Source organism: Protopterus annectens, chromosome 13.part0 (genome assembly GCF_019279795.1).
Source record: "Protopterus annectens isolate FY-2018-M chromosome 13.part0, PAN1.0, whole genome shotgun sequence".
Lineage (NCBI taxonomy): Eukaryota > Metazoa > Chordata > Ceratodontiformes > Protopteridae > Protopterus > Protopterus annectens.
The window spans coordinates 315,145,246-315,166,977 of record NC_056747.1 but is presented as its reverse complement, the minus strand read 5'-3'; the positions used below and the strand labels follow the sequence as shown (position 1 = coordinate 315,166,977).

General features: G+C 35.9%; 1 long non-coding RNA gene across 1 annotated transcript in view; it reads right to left on the bottom strand.

The window, feature by feature from the left end:
• Window positions 1-3,987: 3,987 nt before the first annotated feature.
• LOC122787286 overlaps window positions 3,988-21,732 on the bottom strand; it is a 138,065-nt gene continuing 120,320 nt past the window's right edge. Inside the window, exon 3 of the long non-coding RNA XR_006362558.1 lies at window positions 3,988-4,187. This is a non-coding gene — a long non-coding RNA (uncharacterized LOC122787286). The remainder of the gene's footprint in view (window positions 4,188-21,732) is intronic.

Genomic DNA, 21,732 nt, shown 5'->3' with positions numbered 1-21,732 from the left:
TTTCTCTTCATTTGTTGCCTTGGTTACCCTCTCAAAAAAGTCTGTTAGGTTGAGTAGGCATGACCTTCCCTTGACAAAACAATAATGGGATGGCTTCAGTGTCTGTAGTTTGCAAATGTCTTTGTTGATCATTTCCATGATAATTCATTCCTAGTGCTACAAATGACTAGGTATGTCAAGGGAATGCCAATAAGAAACATGTTTTTTTCTTCTTTTTTTTTAATTTAATTGGAATATGGTTACAGCCTTTCAATGCCTAACATTTTATTTTTGAGATGCACATTCTGACTATGGGGAATCACCTTTAAGCAGAAACTAATCGATGATTCTTTAAGTATACTAAACTCAGTCTTAAATTCTCTGGACAAGTAGAAGACTTAGGAAGTTTGCCTAGATATAGGAGTCGGTTTATACTGTTCCAGAAAGTTCTTGAGTTATTGAGCTATTTCTTTTACTTTCAAAATAGTTTTTCTTACAAGTATTGACTGATTTTTTTTTTACCAGTGCTTGTAAGTCACCCGCAAGAGAACTAATGATACTGGAGTTTTTGCATTGATTCAGTAAACCCAAGCCTTGTCCCTTGAGATCATAAGCATTTTTTAATTTGGCAATCATCCAAGGCAGATGAGCAAGTGTTACTTTAAAAGACTACAGTGGAGCAAAGCGGTTAACAGTGTCCAGAGCATAGGCAAGGAAGTGGCTGAGTGTTTCATCCAACGTGCAGAGGTAGGGTAAAATATCACCTTCCATAACCACTAAATGGTCAGCCTAACCTAACTGATGCAGCATAAGTGCAATCACTTTAAGATGCAGCCATTGTATTAATCTAGGCAAACCACATCAAACCTTTAGTCAACCTCTTAAATATTATCAACCAAAACAATAAGAGTGCAGAAAACAAGACACACAGCAGTAGTATCTGTCATCCATCATCTAGGAGATGATAAAGTACAGTGCTTCAGTATGTATGAAAAAGCTTAAAAGAAAGTGTATGCAATTGAATAACATCATCTCATTCTTCTCCATGCATAGGCTCTACCCATTAATTAATAAAGCATACAATTAGGCTAACTGGATTGCATTATAAATGTGCCGCTAAAACCATCATGTGCTGTCATACTGATCAAAACTACAGAAGTGCCTGCAGACACTACAATTTGTCTCAATATGACCCAGAAAAACTTACAATTTGTCTCCATATGCCCTAGAAAAACTTAGAGTCATATATGTAACCACCATGAAACAGTATCGACACATGGTTCTGCTTCAAGTTTTGCTTTAGTCATTAAGTAAATGTTGAGCTTCAGCTACATACTGTTGATGATATGCAGCCAGATAACCAGATCGTGAAGAATATTGAGCCAGAGATTGTTCAACCCATCCTTATATTTTCAAAGAAAACATTTCTCTTACAAATTACCATTGAAATGATCCCAAAAAGTATAGACTATCTCCTATTTCTCTGCAGATCAAATGGTACTTCAAATACCACGTTAAAGGAATTGAACCATTCATCAATAGCTTAATAAGACATGTTGGCATAACAAATTCATATCTCAAAGTATCCCTCACCTCTAGAACAAACTTCATTAAGTATCAAGCAGAGTAGCATCCTTGTACCTTCAAGGTAAACCAAGATAATTTGATAGGCAGCCTCAAATTCTCCCTCAGTCCTTCTTGCCTTACCCTCCTTGAGGCTAGAATGAAATTTTGAGTATGTTTTTTTTTCTTTGTATTAATGGCCTGCAAACTGTTTACCTAGAAGTTACCTATGAGCTAATGGGCCTATATGCTTTCTATGACCTGTACCATGAATATGTTAAAAATAAACCCTTATATTACCTGGTAGATAGGCAGGTGGCTCACAGAAAGGATTCAGGAAGTTAGAATTGGGAAGTCCACCCTTACAAAGTGGCCATTTACAAGTGGAGTCCCTCAGGGATTGGTTCTTGGATCGTTCTTTTTTTTGACATTTACTTCACTGAAGATAAGGCCAATGTCAAGAGCCTTGGGCTGACTAAACTTACAGATGATTGCAAATTAGGAGCAGTCATAGAATCCCCCTACTGTCATTAACGTTCTCGAGGAAGGGCTGACACAGATAAATAACTTGTGTCAGAGACATGGACTAAAACTAAATGCAAAGAAAAGCATAATAGTATCCTTTGGGAAGTCATCCACCCCTGGTAACTAACATACTGACAACACACCAATAAGAGCCAACCCAGTAGTCAGGGATTTAGGGATACACATAGACAGTAATTTTGCCTTTGACCATCATGTTTCTACAGTAATGAGGAAATCATTCTATGTTGTGCAACTTATAAACAAAGGTATGTCAACTGGGTCCAAGGAGATCATTCTTCCACTTTATTCAACATTCATCAGACCTATCATTGAGTACAATGCCCCTTTATTATATACCTAATCAGGCACATCCAACAACTGGAATGCCCACAGAGGTTCCTCACTAAAAGAATATAGGGAGTAAGTAACATGTCCAATGCAGACCACCTCAAAGCTCTATCCCTATATTCAGTTTACTAAAGGCTGCTGTTGAGAGATCTATGCCTGGCATACAAGGCATTGTCAGACCCAACCATGATGGCTCTCCAGCATATCTGCAAAATAAACAGCACCAGAATTATCCATTCTAAAGACTTAAACTATGCCTGTGATATAAATAGGACCTGCCTGACAGGTATTTATCTCAGAGACTAACCCTTTTCTGTAACAGGCTTTCCATCCATGTGAAGCAGGGTTCCTTCCTAACCCAGTCCAAGTGTAACTTGAACTCCTCCAGACTGACAGTACCAAATTCTGCAGGTTTGTTACTAGAAAAAGTTCATAAAATCATGAAATTTAAAACTTAAAAACAATAAAAAAGTGCTTTTGTTTTTTACAGATAAAAAAACTTCATCAGATTTAACAGCCATTTAGAAATATCATTCTTATATAGACCAATCATTATTTGTCATTGGTAACATATGATTGCCAAGTCCCTGGGGCATAAATTTAACTTCTTCATCATTGAACAACTATCTTTGGATGAAAGGGAAGGACCGTGGACATTAACGTTAAAAAAACGTGAACTATATGGGAAATTGCAATTAAATGTTAACTACTGGTCAGGAATAAATGAACAATTGTCCATCAACTGTACTTTAAATTTGAAAGCTACTATTAGATAATTTAAGTATGGGTTCCATGTTTCTACATTACTATGTTATTGGTCTTACTCATTCACAAATTGTACTCCAGAGTTTAGTAACATTATTCATTCAGAATTTACATCACTGGATTTATGTGTTCCCTTTAAATGTATGGTTTGGAAAGAAAGGGAGCTTGGTAATCATATAATACCAATGATGAATACTGATTGGTCTATATAAGAGTGGTGATTCCAAATGGCTGTTTAATCTCATGAAGTTTTTATCTGTAAAAAAACAAAAGCACTTATTTATTGTTTTTAAGTTTTATATCTCATGATTTTATGAAGTTTTTCTATTAATAAACCTACAGAATTTGGTACCTTCAGTCTGGAGGAGTTCCTGTGCCTAATGCATTTGGTTTTCAGAGTTTGTATTGTTTTGGTTTTTCATTTTTGGTTAAGTGTAACTTGGACATTTTGATGGGAAACAGGAAATTCATCCCTGGTTTGGTATCTATGTCTCCAATGGACACAAGCAGCCTGTTAATGGGTCATCTTGCAGGCTACCACTTGTAAATATTTCATCCCCAATTCCCTGTTTACATTTATTAAGGGTACCAGAACTTGCCAGAGATTTGGGATGCATGACTTGGATTAAAAAGGTCTTTGTAGTCATTAGCTTAGTACACACCTTTGAACCTATAATAGTGAATGTAAAAACCCAAATCACGTTTAACTTCTGAATGAAAACAATATACAACTTAGATAAAATAGAATCAGATTATGTCCTATGCAGTGACACATATTTTCTGAATAAATGTGCAACAGCTGTGTTTGTTTATTAATTACAGTATATGTAGCAATGACATCAGAATAACATAATGCTCTGACAAATGTAGAGCACTTGTGATGATGAACCTCAGCTGAGGTCAGACACAGAATTAATAATGGTAATTATAGAATTGTTCCATCACAAAAGTTCTGCTTCTTGATTGAATTCTTTATTCCATTTCACGGCTCATTATTATTGTCTTTGCTATACAGACAAAAGAAATCAGTGTTAAATGCACACAGATGATAATAAATGTTAACGTATTTACTTTGTATATTAGTTCTCATTTACTAAATGCATTCAGTCTTTCTGAAGTTTGCCTAGAGTAACTGCTTTCAGTTTAGTAATATTATAAACCAATTAGCTTATCTACAACAAATATTAATTACCTTATCGAATTACCCCCAATGAATATTGTTCTAAATTAAAGTGACTAATGGTTCTGCATTTTCCTAATAAGGCCCTTTGTAACAGTGTGTGTTTATAATCAATTTATTATGGGCATCTTAAAGGAGAAAGAAAAGGCAGTAGGTAGAGAACATTCTAAAGAAGCAAACTAACATTTATTCAGTCCCGCCAGTCTCTGGTATTAATAGCAACTGCAAAAAGTCAATTTTCTTTTCCTCCAGACTTGAAGTTTTAAATATGTTGCTATTCCAAATAATCACTAGAAAATAAATAATGAAATCATTCTTCAGTAACCATAATACATTCTGTTCCACATCTTCCTCTGTTTGTCCCCTTCTAACAGTTTTATCCTTTTAAATCTCAAAGGAAACTATTTACAGAGTAGATGACACCCATGTATGTACATATGCTCAACAGTTTAAGAAAACATTATTAATTTCTGTCTTGGCAATTAATTGCATATTTTATCACTGAGCAGTTTGTGCTACTTTCAAATGGCACGTGGCTGACGTTTTTAGTTATTAGCATAAAATACTAGGCCTTGCACCATTCCCTGGTGGCAACAAGATAGACAATGAATGGAGTTTGGAAGCTAATATTAATATAATTCATTATCTCTGTGAATATGCAGTCACAGCTGCTGTGCTACATTCTTCAGCAGCAGAAAATGTGCTGTTCCCTTCCAGACAAAAGTACACACATACACACATACCTGGGCAGACACACATGCACGCACATGCACACACGCACATGCACACATGTATACACACACACACACACACACACACACACACACACACACACACACACACACACACACACACACACACACACACACACACACAGACACACGGACACAGACAAAAATGTTTTAAAGCGGTTGGGTAGTTCCAGTTTCTGAAAACATAAACTCACTCAAGTCACAGATTATTCTAAATAAACACCCTTCAAAGAGCAGATGTACCACTGCAGTACAATCAGTGAGGTTTGAAAGCAGCACCTCTCTTTTCAGTCTTGATTCTAAGATTAAGTGCCATCAGAAAGAAACATTCACCTCAGCTCAACTCAGTTTACAGTTTACCTGTGCCCAGTTCTGCATTCTGTGGTTCACTATCAACTGATGGTTTTGTAGACCAGCATCTGGTATCATCTCACTCCAACTCTTCTCTTTCATATAACTTTTTTATTTATACAAACCATCATAGTTTGCTCCTTGTTCTCTTCTAAACAATGTTGTTAAATTTCTGTGTTCTGAACATACATTATTGTAGTGTAGGGTACAGGAGGAACAATGAGAAATTATCTAATCCATTTCTCCCAGAAATTATTCCTCAAAATTACACTCCTACAAATCCAACAGAAGAGGCATTTCACAATAATATCTGCATATTTTTTTACTCTCTGTTATTGTGTCTGCTTTTTAATTTGAGATTGTGACTCTTATTCTGGCATATTTCTTTTACACTCTTGAGTGTTATACTGTGAGCATGAACATCAGTTTCACATTTACTCTCACATTGTAAACCAAAAAATAATATTTCAGATTTAGCAAATTAGAGTAGATTTTAGGTAAGGACCCTACACCACTGCACAATGATACGTGGTACTCATCTGATGCATAATCTCCTGGGTTTAATATAGTCTTAATAAAAGTCTTGCTAATTTTACTGTGATATGTTCACCCACTTCACTCCCCCACTTTCATTCCCATAACCTCCTTGCTATCTATATTTGCATACTAAAAATATGCATGACAAAGTTTCTGATGTAATGTGATTGCTATCTTTTTTTCTGTCCTTCTTATATAAATTATCCTTCAGTCTTTGTACTGCAGGATCCCTGAGCACAAGTATAAAGGTATGTGTTTTGCCCAGTCACATTCAATTCTATTCAACTTGCATTGAAACCTATGTGTATCAAAACTAAGTGCATATTCATTTTCTTTTTCTATAATACTTCCTAGCACTGTATATCCCTGTTGTCAGATCAACATTTTGGTCTGTTTTCTTTTTACATTAAGTGGGAGAAGACTGAAGTACCTAGCAAAGGTCCTCATAGACACTTCTTCAAATAAGGCATCCCAGCTTTGAACTGAACTGGAGCACCAGCTCTGTGAGGCTCCATCTTTAACCTCTGTGCCACAGTATGTCATACTAGTCAAAACTGATCCTATCATTTATTTATTTGTTAATTTCTTTAGATTCACTGAAACACAGCTTCCATATCTTCCTTCTATCTGTGAGAGACTTTGTCAGTTATTCCAGTTTGCTCCCACATACTCTATGTGAATTAGCAATCCTCCAAACTGCATATAGGTATGCATGCTCTGCATGAATTGTGTATGCCTCCTATGACTGACTGGCATCCTATCCAGGACGGATTTCTCTGCCTTCATCTACTCAGTGCTGGGATATACTCTTCTGAAAGAGGCTCTGGCTACTATATGATCCTGAATTGATCTAAGTCAGTAATTTCAGAATGAATATATTTATCTAATTATGTTATTTTGTTCTGCCCAGTAGCTTAAGATTAGAAATGTTGTGGCAAAAAATGCTGAAGTCACAATTAGTCAAAACACAAAACACACACTTGTATATACACACACACACACACACACACACACACACACACACACACACACACACACACACACACACACACACACACCACAGATATACATGTACCAACAAGCAGGGATTTTCAATTTCTGACTGTGCTTCAGAGGTGATTACAGTTAGATGTAATTTTCTAGATCATGGTTTTGAATTTTCTAACCTTGACATTAGAAAACATAATTAGTCATTACAATCCTCTAAAATATGAATGTGCTACATATTGCGATCTCAAAATATTTGCTATATTTTTAAACCTATTTTATATGTGATTTGCATTTGCATTATGAGTTATTCTATAACGGGGAGGGGTCCAGTCCACCACACACTTCACAGGTACATGTTTATCATTGGATAATCAACAAACATTACCCAATTAGTCTAGTCCTTTCACCTTTTAAGTGCCTTAGAACTCTGATGTTCATCATTAGATCATTGTTGCAGTAGCCTAAGATACATGGGATGTCCTGACAAGGATCAGACCAGTCGGCCTGCTTCCAAAGGTTTAGGGCACCTTCCAAACACCCTAGCCACTGTACATCTTGAGCAGTGTAAAATTAGTGGCAAGGGTTCTAAAATACATAACTCTCTTGCCACCAAAGTGCACTCTTCACTGCAGACTTTGAGTAATCAGTGGTCGGCTAATGGTTCACTAAGGCTGGGCAATACCTTCCACTCCGTTATTTTTTGTAAAGAAAAGTTATTTTCCATCATAAATATTTTCAAATGGCCATACCTTGTGTTTTTAGTAGTTGTCTATACAATTTTACCTCAAATCTGACACTTTTTGGTTTGTTTCTCTGGAAGAAATGTCTTTTTTTGTGAGAAAAAGTTTTACCTTTTGTTAAAAACATGTGGCTATGGGCTAGTAATTGTGGTTTTGGGGGTTGTTATTAAAAATATTTATTTAGTTTGTTATCCTTTGTTGAGCAGAGTAGTCCCACTAGGCTAGTGGTCCCCTTTCAGGGGAGATCCAAGGTGATACTTAGGGTCTATATTACATAGTCAAAATCTTAAAAGAGTGAATGTTCTTACGTCGAGTGCTATTACCCAAAACAACAGAATATCGAACGGGAAAAAAAATTGCTGGGCCATTCTCAGGACTTTGCCATTTCCTCCACCATGGTGTGATCGCTGAGTTGGTATATTTAAGTGGGGGGGGTTGGCGGGCGGAACCCCCCACTTTATTTAGTCTCTGGATTTTTCTTTTTTTTTTTGAGCAGCAATTGTTCGAAATTGTATGGTTTTGAGTATTAGCAGTTGATTTAAGAGCGTTTGCTCTTTTGGTGTTTCGATCTTCTGATATAAACCCGATATTTATACTGCTATAGGAAATACGACCAGAGCATGAGGGAACTGCTCCTACTCTTGGTAGTCGGGGAAGGATTTGTGTGTTACACATCCTGACTTCCTGTTTCCTGTACAGGTGTGGAGGCAGCCAGGAGGAAGAGGAAGAAAATATTGCTGATTCAGCTTTGGCTGAAAATGAAGTGAAGGTTAATGGAAATGTAGCTGAAATGGTAGAATCACTACCAGAATTTTTTTCTGATGCTGTGGGTGTAGAAAAAAACTGTGATATTGGAAGAAAAGGAGATTGTAGCTGTAACAGAGATGGATTCAGAGGAAAACTTTCAGAGGAGATTGTTTGAAGGAGAGAGAGTTACCTCTGAGAAATGCATAATTACAACCCTCCAATCGGAAGGGTTGTGGGATGATTATTTGGAAGAAATGGTAAACCAAAGTGAACCAGAAAGTAGAGCAGCAATTTCATGGAGTGACATCATGGAGAAAATAGAAGAAGAAAAGGGAGAAGAAGAAACTGTGCAGAAAAAGTTCAAGAGACAAAAATGTATGCACAGGCTGTGGGAGAAGGAGCAAAGAAAAAGTAGAAACAAAAGAAACAAAAAAAGTATACAGTACTGTAAGCTGTAAAAAAGAAGAAAGTCTGGACAGGTATAAGGTTTGGGACTCTATCATAGCACCTCTGGGTGTCAAAGCAAAAGAGGTAAGAACATTAATTTTAATTAATAAAGAGACCTTTTGTGACTTGACATTTGAGACTGGGCAGGCCATGGAAATTTTTTTGTGTGCATATGAACAAAAGAAAAATATTTATCCATGATCAGAATATGTTGTGCAAGCTTTTTACAGACAAACAAAAAAAGGAATTATGATCCAGTTTAGAACTGAAGCTGAAGCAAAAGAACTGAAAGAACATTTGTTAACTATATGTAAGGAAGTAATGGACACAACAAAACTGTATGATGAAAGAGGACTATGGAATGGGCGATGGGAATGTGGAGTAATACTGAAAATGGAAAATGATAATGTTATGCACATACCTACTATTATTTATGTTCATGGTAACAGGGTTTTGTGAATTACAGGGGTCAACCAAAAACCTGTTATTTTTGTGGCAAAAATGATAATTTAATCAATGAATGTGATAAAAACAATGTTATTTATGTGGTAAAACAGGGCATAATGCAAAGAAATATGATTTAAAGTGCAAATTATTGGGCAATACTGGTCATACATGGCTAGAATGTAAACTGAATGTTCAAGAAAATGAAAATGAAGTTATACAGGATAAGGAGATAGTCGAATGCATTATACAAGAAAATGTACAAAAAGATGTAAACTGATAAAGAGGTTAAACATAAAGTTAAAGAAAATAACAAGGAAAAAGAAACAGAGGAGAAAAGTGAGGAAGAAGCAGATTGGTGCACAGTAAGAAATAAAAATAATTCAATAGGAAAAAGAGTTAAAGAAAGGAAAAGAAAATTTAAACACATAATGCTTATAGAAAATAAGAAAGGAAAAGGATAAACATTTTATTATACTAACTGTTCTTAAAAGCTGAAAATATTAGCTTTAAATGTGAACAGTATGAAAAATCTTAAAAGGAGACTAGGTATTTTTCAATGGTGTGCTGCAGTAGAACAGAAACTGAAAAACTTTGGAATGGTGTGGCAGTTTGGAACATGGGGAAAGAAAAATGCCCGGGCATATGTATATTATGTCAAGAAAGCATTAATATATTAGATGTAACCATAGTGGAACTAGGCCGAATTTCGGTCATAGACGTGAGATGGAAAAATATGGGTATAGAATTATAGCTTTATATGCATATGTAACAAAAAAGAGACAGAAATGATGTTTAGAAATATTCTTGAATATGTTTGTGTAAATACGGACATTATAGTGGTGGATGATTTTAATTGTAATTTAAGGAAAAATAAGAGCAATTGTGATGTTAAAATGGCTAATGAAATTATGAGAAGTGGAAAGTTAGGTGTATGGGAGAGTAACCACTGGACCTATAAAAGGAATGATATTAGGGCAGAAATTGATAAATTTTTAATATCTGATAGTTTAAAAGTTATAAAAAAAGGAATTAAGTATGCTGGATTTTCAGATCATGTGGCAATACGGGTTAAAGTACAGGAAAATGGAGAATATATAAGAACAGGAAAAGGAATAAAGAGAATTAATGAAAATGAATTACATTTAGAACAGAAAAAAATGAATGTGGAATTATGGAAAAATTATATGACTATGAGGGAGTTTTATGAGAATTGGACTGTTTGGTGGCTTAATTTTAAAGAAAAATATAAAAAAGTATTTTAGAATGTATAAGGAAGAAAAGAAGAAAAGAAAAAGAGAGATATAAGATATTAAGTCAAGAAACATTTAGAGACTTATTAGAGAAGAAAAATTCCTATTGTGAAAAAGAAAGAGAAATATATAAAATTAACCAAACTAAAATTAACAACTTATTATATAAGCAAAAATATTGTTTATAAGGAAAGAAGATGTAGCACCATATTTGAGTAAAATAATAAAGGAAGTTAAAATAATAAGAGAAATAAAAAAATAAGGAAGGTAAGCAAATAAGACAGCAAAGCAAGAAGTCATATATGAAAAAAATTAAAGAATATGTACTGGAATTATTTGTTAAGAGAGAAGAAAACATAGAACAAATGTATAAAGGTGAAAAATTAAATAAGGAAGATAATGACTATTTAGAACAAAAAATAACCATGAAAGAATTAAATAAAATTCTAAAAGATATTAACTTGAATTCTGCAACAGGACAGGATGGAATTGAATATGGTATGTATAAAGAAATGAAAGAGTGGCAAAAAATAATTTTTATAGAAGTTACAAATGAATGGTTAGAAACTGGAATTAAAGAGAAAGAGATATGTACAGGAGTTATAAAATTTATATTTAAAAAAGGAAATAAAGAGGAGCTAAAAAAATTGGAGACCTATAACATTGAATAATACCGATGAAAAAAATTGTATGAGAATATTAACAAAAAGGTTACAGAAAAAAATGGATAAAATATATGACCAAAATGTATTTGGAAGAAAAGGAAAAGGAAGTCAAGAGTTATTATGGATAATAAATGAAATAATTGATGATATCATAAAAAGGTAGAAGCGAAGGTTATGATAGGGTATATAAGTAAAGCTTATGATAATATTCAATATAAATCATTATGGGGAATTTCGCAGGCATATAATGTAAGCAAAAAATATTATAAGCAATAAAAATCTGCTTATGAAATGAACTACGTGAAACTAAATGGAAATGGCTGGATTGAGGAAGAAATAAAAATAGAATGTGGAATAAAGCAGGGCTGCTCAGCTAGTAGTGTAATTTTCTCATTAGTTATGAATGTAGTAGTGAAGGAAATTAATAAAATGTCAAGTAGTGGTGGATAAAAAATGATGAAGGAAGTACAACTGCCAATAATGTATAATTATGTGGATGATATTGTATTAATTGTTAAAAATAAAGTATAGATGGAAAAGGTAAACGAAAAATTAAATATAAATTAAACAAATTGGTTTAAGTATAAATAAGGAGAAAAGTAAAGTGTTGGGTTTTGAAGGTATGGTAGGAGGTGTTGAGTTCAATGAAAAACATATAAATATATTAGGAATAACATTTGGAAGGAATGAATACACACAACACAATGGGATAATGTACTCAAAGAAGTAAAGGATATGACTAATTTTTGGAAATCATACAGATTTTCATACAGAAAAAAAAGCACACTTGTTGAATACCATGATAATAGGAAAATTGCTTATGTTGCTAACATTTATATGATTCCTATTAAGTATGAAAAGGAATTAATGACGATTATATTTTCTTTTATATGGGACTCTAGACTGAATGCAGTCAAAAGAGGGATTCTGTATATGAAAGAAGAGCAAGGAGGTTTGGGTTTAATAAACCCAACAGTACATGCAGCATCTTTAATTTTATATACGGTATTAAAAGGAATTATGAAGGAAAATAAAAACTTGATAGAAATGATACTATATTATAAATGCAAAGAATTGTGGGAAGGAATGGAAGTTAAAAATGAAGTAAAAACACTGTGAATGAAGAAATGAAGGAGTATCAAAACAAAATTGTGTTATGGAAAATAAAAAGAATAAAAAAATAGAAAGGAATGGTAATTAAGTATTATGAAAGTACTTTATTGTATTGATCCATGGAAAGATTTAGAAATGGATAAGAAAAAAATCCATAATGATGAGATATAATAACTATAAAAAGATTAAAGAATGTAATGATTTTTATGGAGATTGTCTATTAGAAAATTGCCAGTTAAGGCAAATATGCCATACAAAAAAAGCAAGACAGAATATGTAATAAATGTGGAGAAGCTGAGACTACTGAGCATGTGTTTTTGAAATGTGAGTTAATAATTTGTGGAAAGAAATATGTAAAGATGATAGGATGAAAAGTTTGTTAAAATTTGAACAAATAAATATGGACATAACAGAATTTAGTTATTATGGTGCACATAAACAGGAAGAAGGGAAGAAAATGGACAGAGTAATATTTTATGCTTCACTGACTATATGGAATGAGAGACTAAATTAAATTAAATGCAATGGAAAATGTACTTTGACAAAGATTCTGGAAAAATAATGTTTTGGTTATGGATAAAACAGTGGGGGAATGCATAAATTGAAGTTTATACTGTATAGAGATTTGTAAATAGATGTAAATAATTCAAATATGTAAATATGTAAACAATATGTAATGTATATTTCAATAAAAAAAACTAGTCTATTTGGCACATGCTGTGAGATGTTTTATGTTCACCTGAGCTACCACCAACTCAAGCAAATGGGGCCTCAGTTTAATGCCTCCCTAATGCAGCACTGCAGTGTCATCTATTCAGTCACCTGGATTGGGAATAGAACCTACAACCATCTAGTCACCAAAGGCAAGTGTGCAAACTGTTGCACCACTGATAGTGCTGCTTAACTCAAAACTTATTTTTCTAGTCAAGTTGTTTCACCAGCTATCTTAAGCACCTTTACTCACTTGTCAGACACCTTTTTCAGTAGATAGATGGTCCTGAGTCCCTATTGGGGGTCCCTTATTATTTATAATATTTTGTGAGGAAAAGGTTTATTTTTCTGTCAAAAATGTTGTTAGGGACTGAGAGTAGTGTCTTTGGTGGCAGTCACTAAAACATTTTCTCTTTTCTCAGTATATCTTTTAGCTTCTGTCAGGAGGCAAGACCAACTCTCCCAGGATAAGCTAGTCACTTGTTAGACACCTTTTTAGGCAGGCAGACTGTCCTGGATCCCTGTGCGGTGTCCCTTATAATTTATCATTTTTTGTGAAGAAAAGTGTTACTTTTCCATCAAAGAGTACTGTTAGGTATTGATGTGTGTGTTTGGTAGTTATGACTAAAATATTTTCCCTCTTCTCCATATCCCACTGGCTACTAAGAGGCAACCTCTGACTCATGTATAGAGCCTCAGCAAACCTTATTCTGTCAGATGTATTACGCATTCACATGTCCAATGGTAGCTCACCCACTCAAGGGATCTCAGTCTGGTTTGTGACATAATTAGAACATGTTGGAGAGATAGGAATGTATTGCAGAGAATAGCTGTTCTATGGAACTATCTTCCATTGTACAAAAAGCAAAGTACTTGTCTTACATTATTCAAATGTAATTCAGATGAATGGATGGGAAATCACCAATTGTTTCCTGGTTTAACACCCATGTCCTGCATGGATAGGGGCAAAAAGTAAATGTCCCAGAATATCCTTGTTCTTCCTGCCCCTGGGTTATTCATATGCAAAATACAAAGGCTAAAAACCACCATGGGAATATAAGACTGGGCTTCTTAAAATACTCACATAGCAATAGCCTAGTAAGTACCTATGAACTTATGAACTTCTGAGCTTAACATTTTGGTCAGGAGATAATAAGACTGACTCTTCAAAGCTCCACAGACTACTTATCAGACTCTTTTTGCAGCAAGGACATGGACCTGGTAACTCAACTGTTCCTTCCCTAGGCAGCAAAAAGAGAAAAGTAATCCACAGGGGGGGTTTGTCTTAACTCACCTCAGACACTGATGGGCAACTCCACTATGGACATCTGTCTTTCTTCAGATTATTCACTGCTTTTTCTTGGTCCATCTGGTGCTGCTCCTAGGGAAGCCACTAGGAAGTGGGAGGCAGGCATGTCCAATGTAGATGTGCCTGTTGGGTAAAGTAGAACAACTCTTATTGGCATCAGGGAAGTGCCTGGTGATGTTGTTTCACCAAGGTGCTCTGAGGAGCTTCCTTCCTGGGGAAGGGATTATCCTTCAAGCCTCTCTTTTTCTGGGGGGGGGGGGCTTTGCAGAAAACAAAAACATAAGATTAAACATTTATCTTCTCCAAAACAGGTAAGGAAGATTGGCTGAGCTTTCCTAAAGGTCTATTTAAAGGTTTTTAGTCTGTTCATGCTGATGGTTCCACTCATTAAAAAGGAAAATATTTTCCTCTCAAATTCTGATTTCCAGTCTGAGGGACAGGATTTAGATGTAGACTATATTTCTTAAATTCCAGCTCCACAGTTTAGGGAATCTGACTCTGAGGAAAGTTATTCTTCAGAGTCTTTTCCTGAACAGTTGAATTTTGCTGATATTACTGCCAAAATGGAGACTCTGTTTCAATGTGAAAAAAACACAGAATTTCAGCAAATATTATGATATTATGATTTGTAATGGCTGGGTTTTCCTAAAACTGCAGCTGTTCTTTTTTGAAGCCAGCATTTGTCTGACAAGTCACCTTACATGCCTTAGTCCCATAAATTAATTTTTGTAAGCTCAGGTCAAATCCTGCAGTAATTTCTCTGTCAAAATCAGCTTTTGCCAAACTCTTTATGATAGCTACCTTTATTCCTTCTGACAAGCTGGGAAAAGCCTTAATAGATTGGGAAGAATGTTTGTATTTCTTCTGCTTTAGACTTTAGAGCAGGGAACTGTCAGACTCATATGTTTAAGTTTCTGCTCAGTTCCTTTGAGAATATGAAAGAAAAAGTTAATTGCTGATCTCCCTTCTTCAGTGGGACTGAAGAAGGCACACATACGACACTAGGAATGAAGAAAGCATGCATACAGCACTGGGACTGAAGAAGGCACACATACGACACTAGGAATGAAGAAAGCATGCATACAGCACTGGGACTGAAGAAGGCACACATACGACACTAGGAATGAAGAAAGCATGCATACAGCACTGGGACTGAAGAAGGCACACATACGACACTAGGAATGAAGAAAGCATGCATACAGCACTGGGACTGAAGAAGGCACACATACGACACTAGGAATGAAGAAAGCATGCATACAGCACTGGGACTGAAGAAGGCACACATACGACACTAGGAATGAAGAAAGCATGCATACAGCACTGGGACTGAAGAAGGCACACATACGACACTAGGAATGAAGAAAGCATGCATACAGCACTGGGACTGAAGAAGGCACACATACGACACTAGGAATGAAGAAAGCATGCATACAGCACTGGGACTGAAGAAGGCACACATACGACACTAGGAATGAAGAAAGCATGCATACAGCACTGGGACTGAAGAAGGCACACATACGACACTAGGAATGAAGAAAGCATGCATACAGCACTGGGACTGAAGAAGGCACACATACGACACTAGGAATGAAGAAAGCATGCATACAGCACTGGGACTGAAGAAGGCACACATACGACACTAGGAATGAAGAAAGCATGCATACAGCACTGGGACTGAAGAAGGCACACATACGACACTAGGAATGAAGAAAGCATGCATACAACACTGGGACTGAAGAAGGCACACATACGACACTAGGAATGAAGAAAGCATGCATACAGCACTGGGACTGAAGAAGGCACACATATGACACTAGGAATGAAGAAAGCATGCATACAGCACTGGGACTGAAGAAGGCACACATACGACACTAGGCATGAAGAAAGCATGCATACAGCACTGGGACTGAAGAAGGCACACATACGACACTAGGAATGAAGAAAGCATGCATACAGCACTGGGACTGAAGAAGGCACACATACGACACTAGGAATGAAGAAAGCATGCATACTGCAGTGTGGGTAATGAAAGCATAAATGCCATACTAGGATGATGGAAGCATACATACTGCAGTGTGGGTAATGAAAGCATAAATGCCATACTAGGATGATGGAAGCATACATACTGCAGTGTGGGTAATGAAAGCATAAATGCCATACTAAGATGATGGAAGCATACATACTGCAGTGTGGGTAATGAAAGCATAAATGCCATACTAGGATGATGGAAGCATACATACTGCAGTGTGGGTAATGAAAGCATAAATGCCATACTAGGATGATGGAAGCATACATACTGCAGTGTGGGTAACGAAAGCATAAATGCCATACTAGGATGATGGAAGCATACATACTGCAATATGGGTAATGAATGTATGCTTGCCATTTTTGGGTGACAGAAACAATGTACTGCACTAGAAGTAATGAAAGTAAACATACTACACTGAGGGTAATGTAAGTATACATACCATACCATAATGTGGTGATGGAAACATAGATACTGCATAGCATGTTGAAATGACTGAAACACATATATAGCACAGGGGTAATGGAAACATATGCTGCACTGGTGCTAATTAAAGCAAGCATACTGTATCTGGGCTGTGAAAACATTCATATTGCACTGGGAGTAATGGAAACACATATATTGCACTGTGGTGATGAAAACCCATATAATACACCAGGGGGGTAATGGAAGCATGTATATTACACCTGGTAGGGGGGAGAAGCATTCAGAAAAATAAAACCTGTTGTTCCCAGTAGTATGTTGTCTTCCACTTTAGAACTTTACTATGTCCAAATGTTAAGTTATAAGGGAAGTCACACTGAAATTCTGATACTTCGGGACAGTGGATAAAAAATAGAATGTATGTGTGTTCCCAACTACACTTCCTCAGCATTCACAATATGAAAAAGCAAGTAGCCAACAAAATGAGAGAAAAGCCTGTTTCAATGACTTGAAAATTTAGCCATCTTCATACAGAGCTGTCCCATGGTTTGTCCCTTTTCCTGCTTCCCTCATTATACCATCTTTCTTCCCCCAGCTATTTTCAACATTTTCACACAACACTCTATCTGCAGTAGCACATTTCAAGTACTCAGTACCCACTGCCTCTTTATTACATCTGTAAATTTACCCACTGTGGTACATGCCCATGTTTTCTCCCACTTCCTCCTTCATGTAAGCTTATTGTTCCTATTTGTCTAAGTCAACAAATGCCTTCCCCACTATACGCAAATCTCTACTATGTGTACAAGTGAAGGGTTTCTCTAAAAGCCTGGACTTACTACCCACTTTAGGGTTTTGGTTGCCCTGCTCTGCATACTCATCTTCTACCTGCTATTTATCACAACATAAGTCTTTTAGTACCCTTACCAGGACTTAACCCCTGCACTGCTATAAGCAATACTCCAAGGGCACTCTTACAAGGTTCTAAGCCTTGCAGTACTAACTACTACAGTATCATATGCAATTCTCCAAATGCACCACTACCAGAGACTAAACCCTATAATATGCTACATAATACTTCAAATGTACCCTTACTAGGGTCTAACTACTGCAACACAAACACTCCAGTTGCACCTTTACCAGGGCCTAACATCTGCAATGCTATAAATAATACTCCAAGTGTATCCTTAATGTCTAACTCCTGTAGTAGTATCATAAGTAATACTCCAAGTGCACTCTTTCAGGGGTCAAAACCCTGCAGTACTATACATAATTCTGTAAGTGAACCCTTACCGGTACCTGACTGCTGAAGTACTATGAATAATAGTATTATATTTTGTGAACTGCCTTCATTGACCCGAGCAGCTGGGATATGCTTTAAGTGTTCATTTTTAGTTCTTTCGTTTGGTACTATGAATAATACTCAAAGTGGATCCTTACTTTCTAACTCCTGTAGTAGTATAAGTAATACACCAAGTGCATTCTTACTGTCTAACTCCTGTTGTATTAATATAAGTAATACTCCAAGTGCATCCTTACTGCCTAACTCCTGTAGTAGTACTATAAGTAACACTCCAAGTGCATCCTTACTGTCTATCCTATGTACTAGTAATACAAGTAATACTCCAAGTGCATCCTTACTGTCTAACTCTTGCAGTAATATTGTAATACTTCAAGTACATCCTAACTGTCTAACTCCTGTAGTAGAAGTACAGGGTTATGGTTTAAGGTTCAGTGTTAAGGTTAGGGTTAGAGGCATCCCTACTTTCTAACTCTTGTAATAGTCTCATAAATAATATTCCAAGTGCATCCTACTATCTACCTCCTGTGGCAGTATAAGTAATACACTGAGTGCATCCTTACTGTCGTACTCTTGTTGTATTAGTATAAGTAATACTCCAACCGCATCCTTAATGTCTAGCTCATCTGCTAGTAGTATAAGTAATACTCCAAGTGCATCCTTATTGTCTAACTCATGTAGTAGTAATACAAGTAATACTCCAAGTGCATCCGTACTGTCTAACTCATACAGTAGTAAAAATAATACTCCATGTGCATCCTTACTGTCTAACTCATGTAGTAGTATAATTAATAAACCAAGTGCATCCTTACTAACTCCTGCAGTAGTACTATAAGTATCACTCCAAGTACACCCTTAATGTCTAGCCTATGTAGTAGTAATAAATGTAATACCCCAAGTGCACCCTTGCTGACTAAAACATGTAGTAGTAGCATAAGTAATACTCCAGGTGCAGCCTTACTGTCTAAGTAATGTAGTAGTAGAATAAGTAATATTCCAAATGCATCCTTACTGTCTATCTCCTTTGGTAGTAGTAATAAAAGTAATGCTCCAAGTGCATCCTTACTGTCTAACTCATGTAGTAGTAATATAAGTAATACTCCAAATGCATCCTTACTATCTAACTCATGTAGTAGTAGAATAAGTAATACTTCAAGTGCACTCTTATGGCCTAACTCCTGTAGTAGTATACGTAATACACCAAGTCCACCCTTACTGTCTAACGCCGTAGTAGTAGTATAAGTAATACTCCAAGTGCATCCTGACTCTCTAACTCCTGTAGCAGTAGTATAAATAATACTCCAAGTGCATCCTTACTAACTCATGTAGTTGTCTTATAAGTAATAATCTAAATGCATCTTACTGTCTAACTCCTGTAGCAGTAGTAGTATAAGTAATACTCCAAGTGCAACCTTACTGTCAACTCCTGTAATAGTATAAATAATACTCCATGTGCACTCTTACAAGGTCTAAACCCTGCAGTACTATACATAAATTATATCTATAAGTGCAGCCTTACCAATGTATAATTGTGATAGTACTATACATAATACATTATTTGCACCCTTAGCAGAATCTTTTTTACATCACCACAGCTCATCTGGACAGTCCCTGCTATTCAAAATCTTGACTGTGTTTATGACAGGTGTAAGTTAAACAGTCGTTTTATTTTTATTTATTTATTTATTTATTTTACATTTGTTGACCGGGATGGTCCGATTGGATACATGTCCATTTTCAGCGGAGGCCCGGGGAGAAAAGCTCCACATTGACAGTAAGTTACATACTTGTTACATAGAACATATTGTTTCATTTAGTAATTAATGCATATGAGGAGAAGACATGAAATATATGTATTATAGAAAAACATCTTAGGAATAGCAATCACAGACTGCAACAGATCTTTTTCTTCTCTAGGTTGTCCTTTTAGCAAAGATTAAAGGGCTTCCATTTATGGGCAGAAAAATTCTCAAGGAAATATGGGGTTAGGTCAATTGAGAATAAAGGTCTAAAGTTTTTATACTTGGATAGTCCTGAAGAAAAGTATGATCTTGGCTTACTGAAGAGGAGTTAATCTGGGTTTGAGCATTGGCAAAGCCAATGTGACTTAAAATGGTATTTTAGACTCTTTTTGAATTGGGTTAGGGAGGTAGTGAGAGTGAGGTTGAAAGGAAGGGAAGGGAATTTTACATTTGTTTGCTTGTTGCTTGTTGCTGTTATTTCTTTTTTTTATCTTATTTTGGAACCCATTTACTTTAAGCAGTTTATGACTGAAAAGAAATTAGCCATCTAGTCTATGTACCAGTAAACAAACAAATAAAAAAATAAAATCTGTTTGCTGTGGCCACTGGCTCATCATAGAAGTTCTATAGCAGAGCTAGGGGGTGAAAGGGGCAGCCACCCTGGAAGCAGAGTGTTGGAATGCTCAATCTGCAAATGCCGAATGATCTTTACTGCATTTCACTACACTACAGTCATTTAGAAATCAATGCTGGTGGTGCATTTTCTTTCACAAATGAAGTAATTTAGTGCTGTCTGCTTGCTAGAAACGATAGTAGCTGTTAGCTACAAATGAAGCAAGCGGTTTACTAAAGTTTAAAAGGGAAAGAAGAGCTTTTTTCTAGGTTCTTTTTCTTTTTTTCTCTCATTAAGTTGAGGGGGGTACCAGAGCTGGAGATAACTACACCTGTCATTGTCACTGTAATTCTCTTTCTCCATGTATCAGCTGTAAATATTCTAACTTTGTTGCTCTTCCTATTTTTTCACTCAAAGTACAGCATGCTTTACTGTTAGGATTGACCCAAATAGTTAATTTACAGACCACTTTGCCTAACATTGCTACAAACATATACTGCCTTATTATTGCTGACAACAAGTTGCCACTTCATACTATTTGCAGATGGTACCAACCTGAATGCATGTCTAGGTGATGTATTTTTCTAAACAGTGGAGCATTACCATCCAAATCACAATGCTACAGCATTGCACACATAAATGGACTGACAGTACCAGCACATAATTCTACCCTATGTTCTCTAGAAACAGGGTCTTCTAAATACATTCCACCACAGTCTGCATTTTCCAAATCCCAGGCAATTATTTCTCACTCCCAACCGCACTGGTCATGGTGGAAAGCAGATGAATGATATCCATCTAAAGCTCATTTGCCATGCTAAGATCAAATATGTACCAATTACAAATCCACGGTCTCCTGCCCAATTTAAAGCAAGTTGCCTGTACTCCTACAGTTCCTTAGTAGCTGACAGCCACAGCACAACCCATTTCAGCACCTTATATATCAGCAGTATAACACAAATAATATTTTTTTTGGGCTACATCCTTGACCACAGTCATGCATGTGTCTCCATTAGCCTTCCCTCAATGTTACAGCATCAAACCATACTTCAAAAACAACACCCATGTCAGCTCTATGACCATCTCCAAAGTATTTCTCTTAGCTCTGCTGTTTTATCTCTCACTGTTCACATGTTCCCTCATCATTTAATAGTATGACAATAGGAAATCAGAAATATCTCACTTTTCATGCATGTGCTGTGTGCAGTA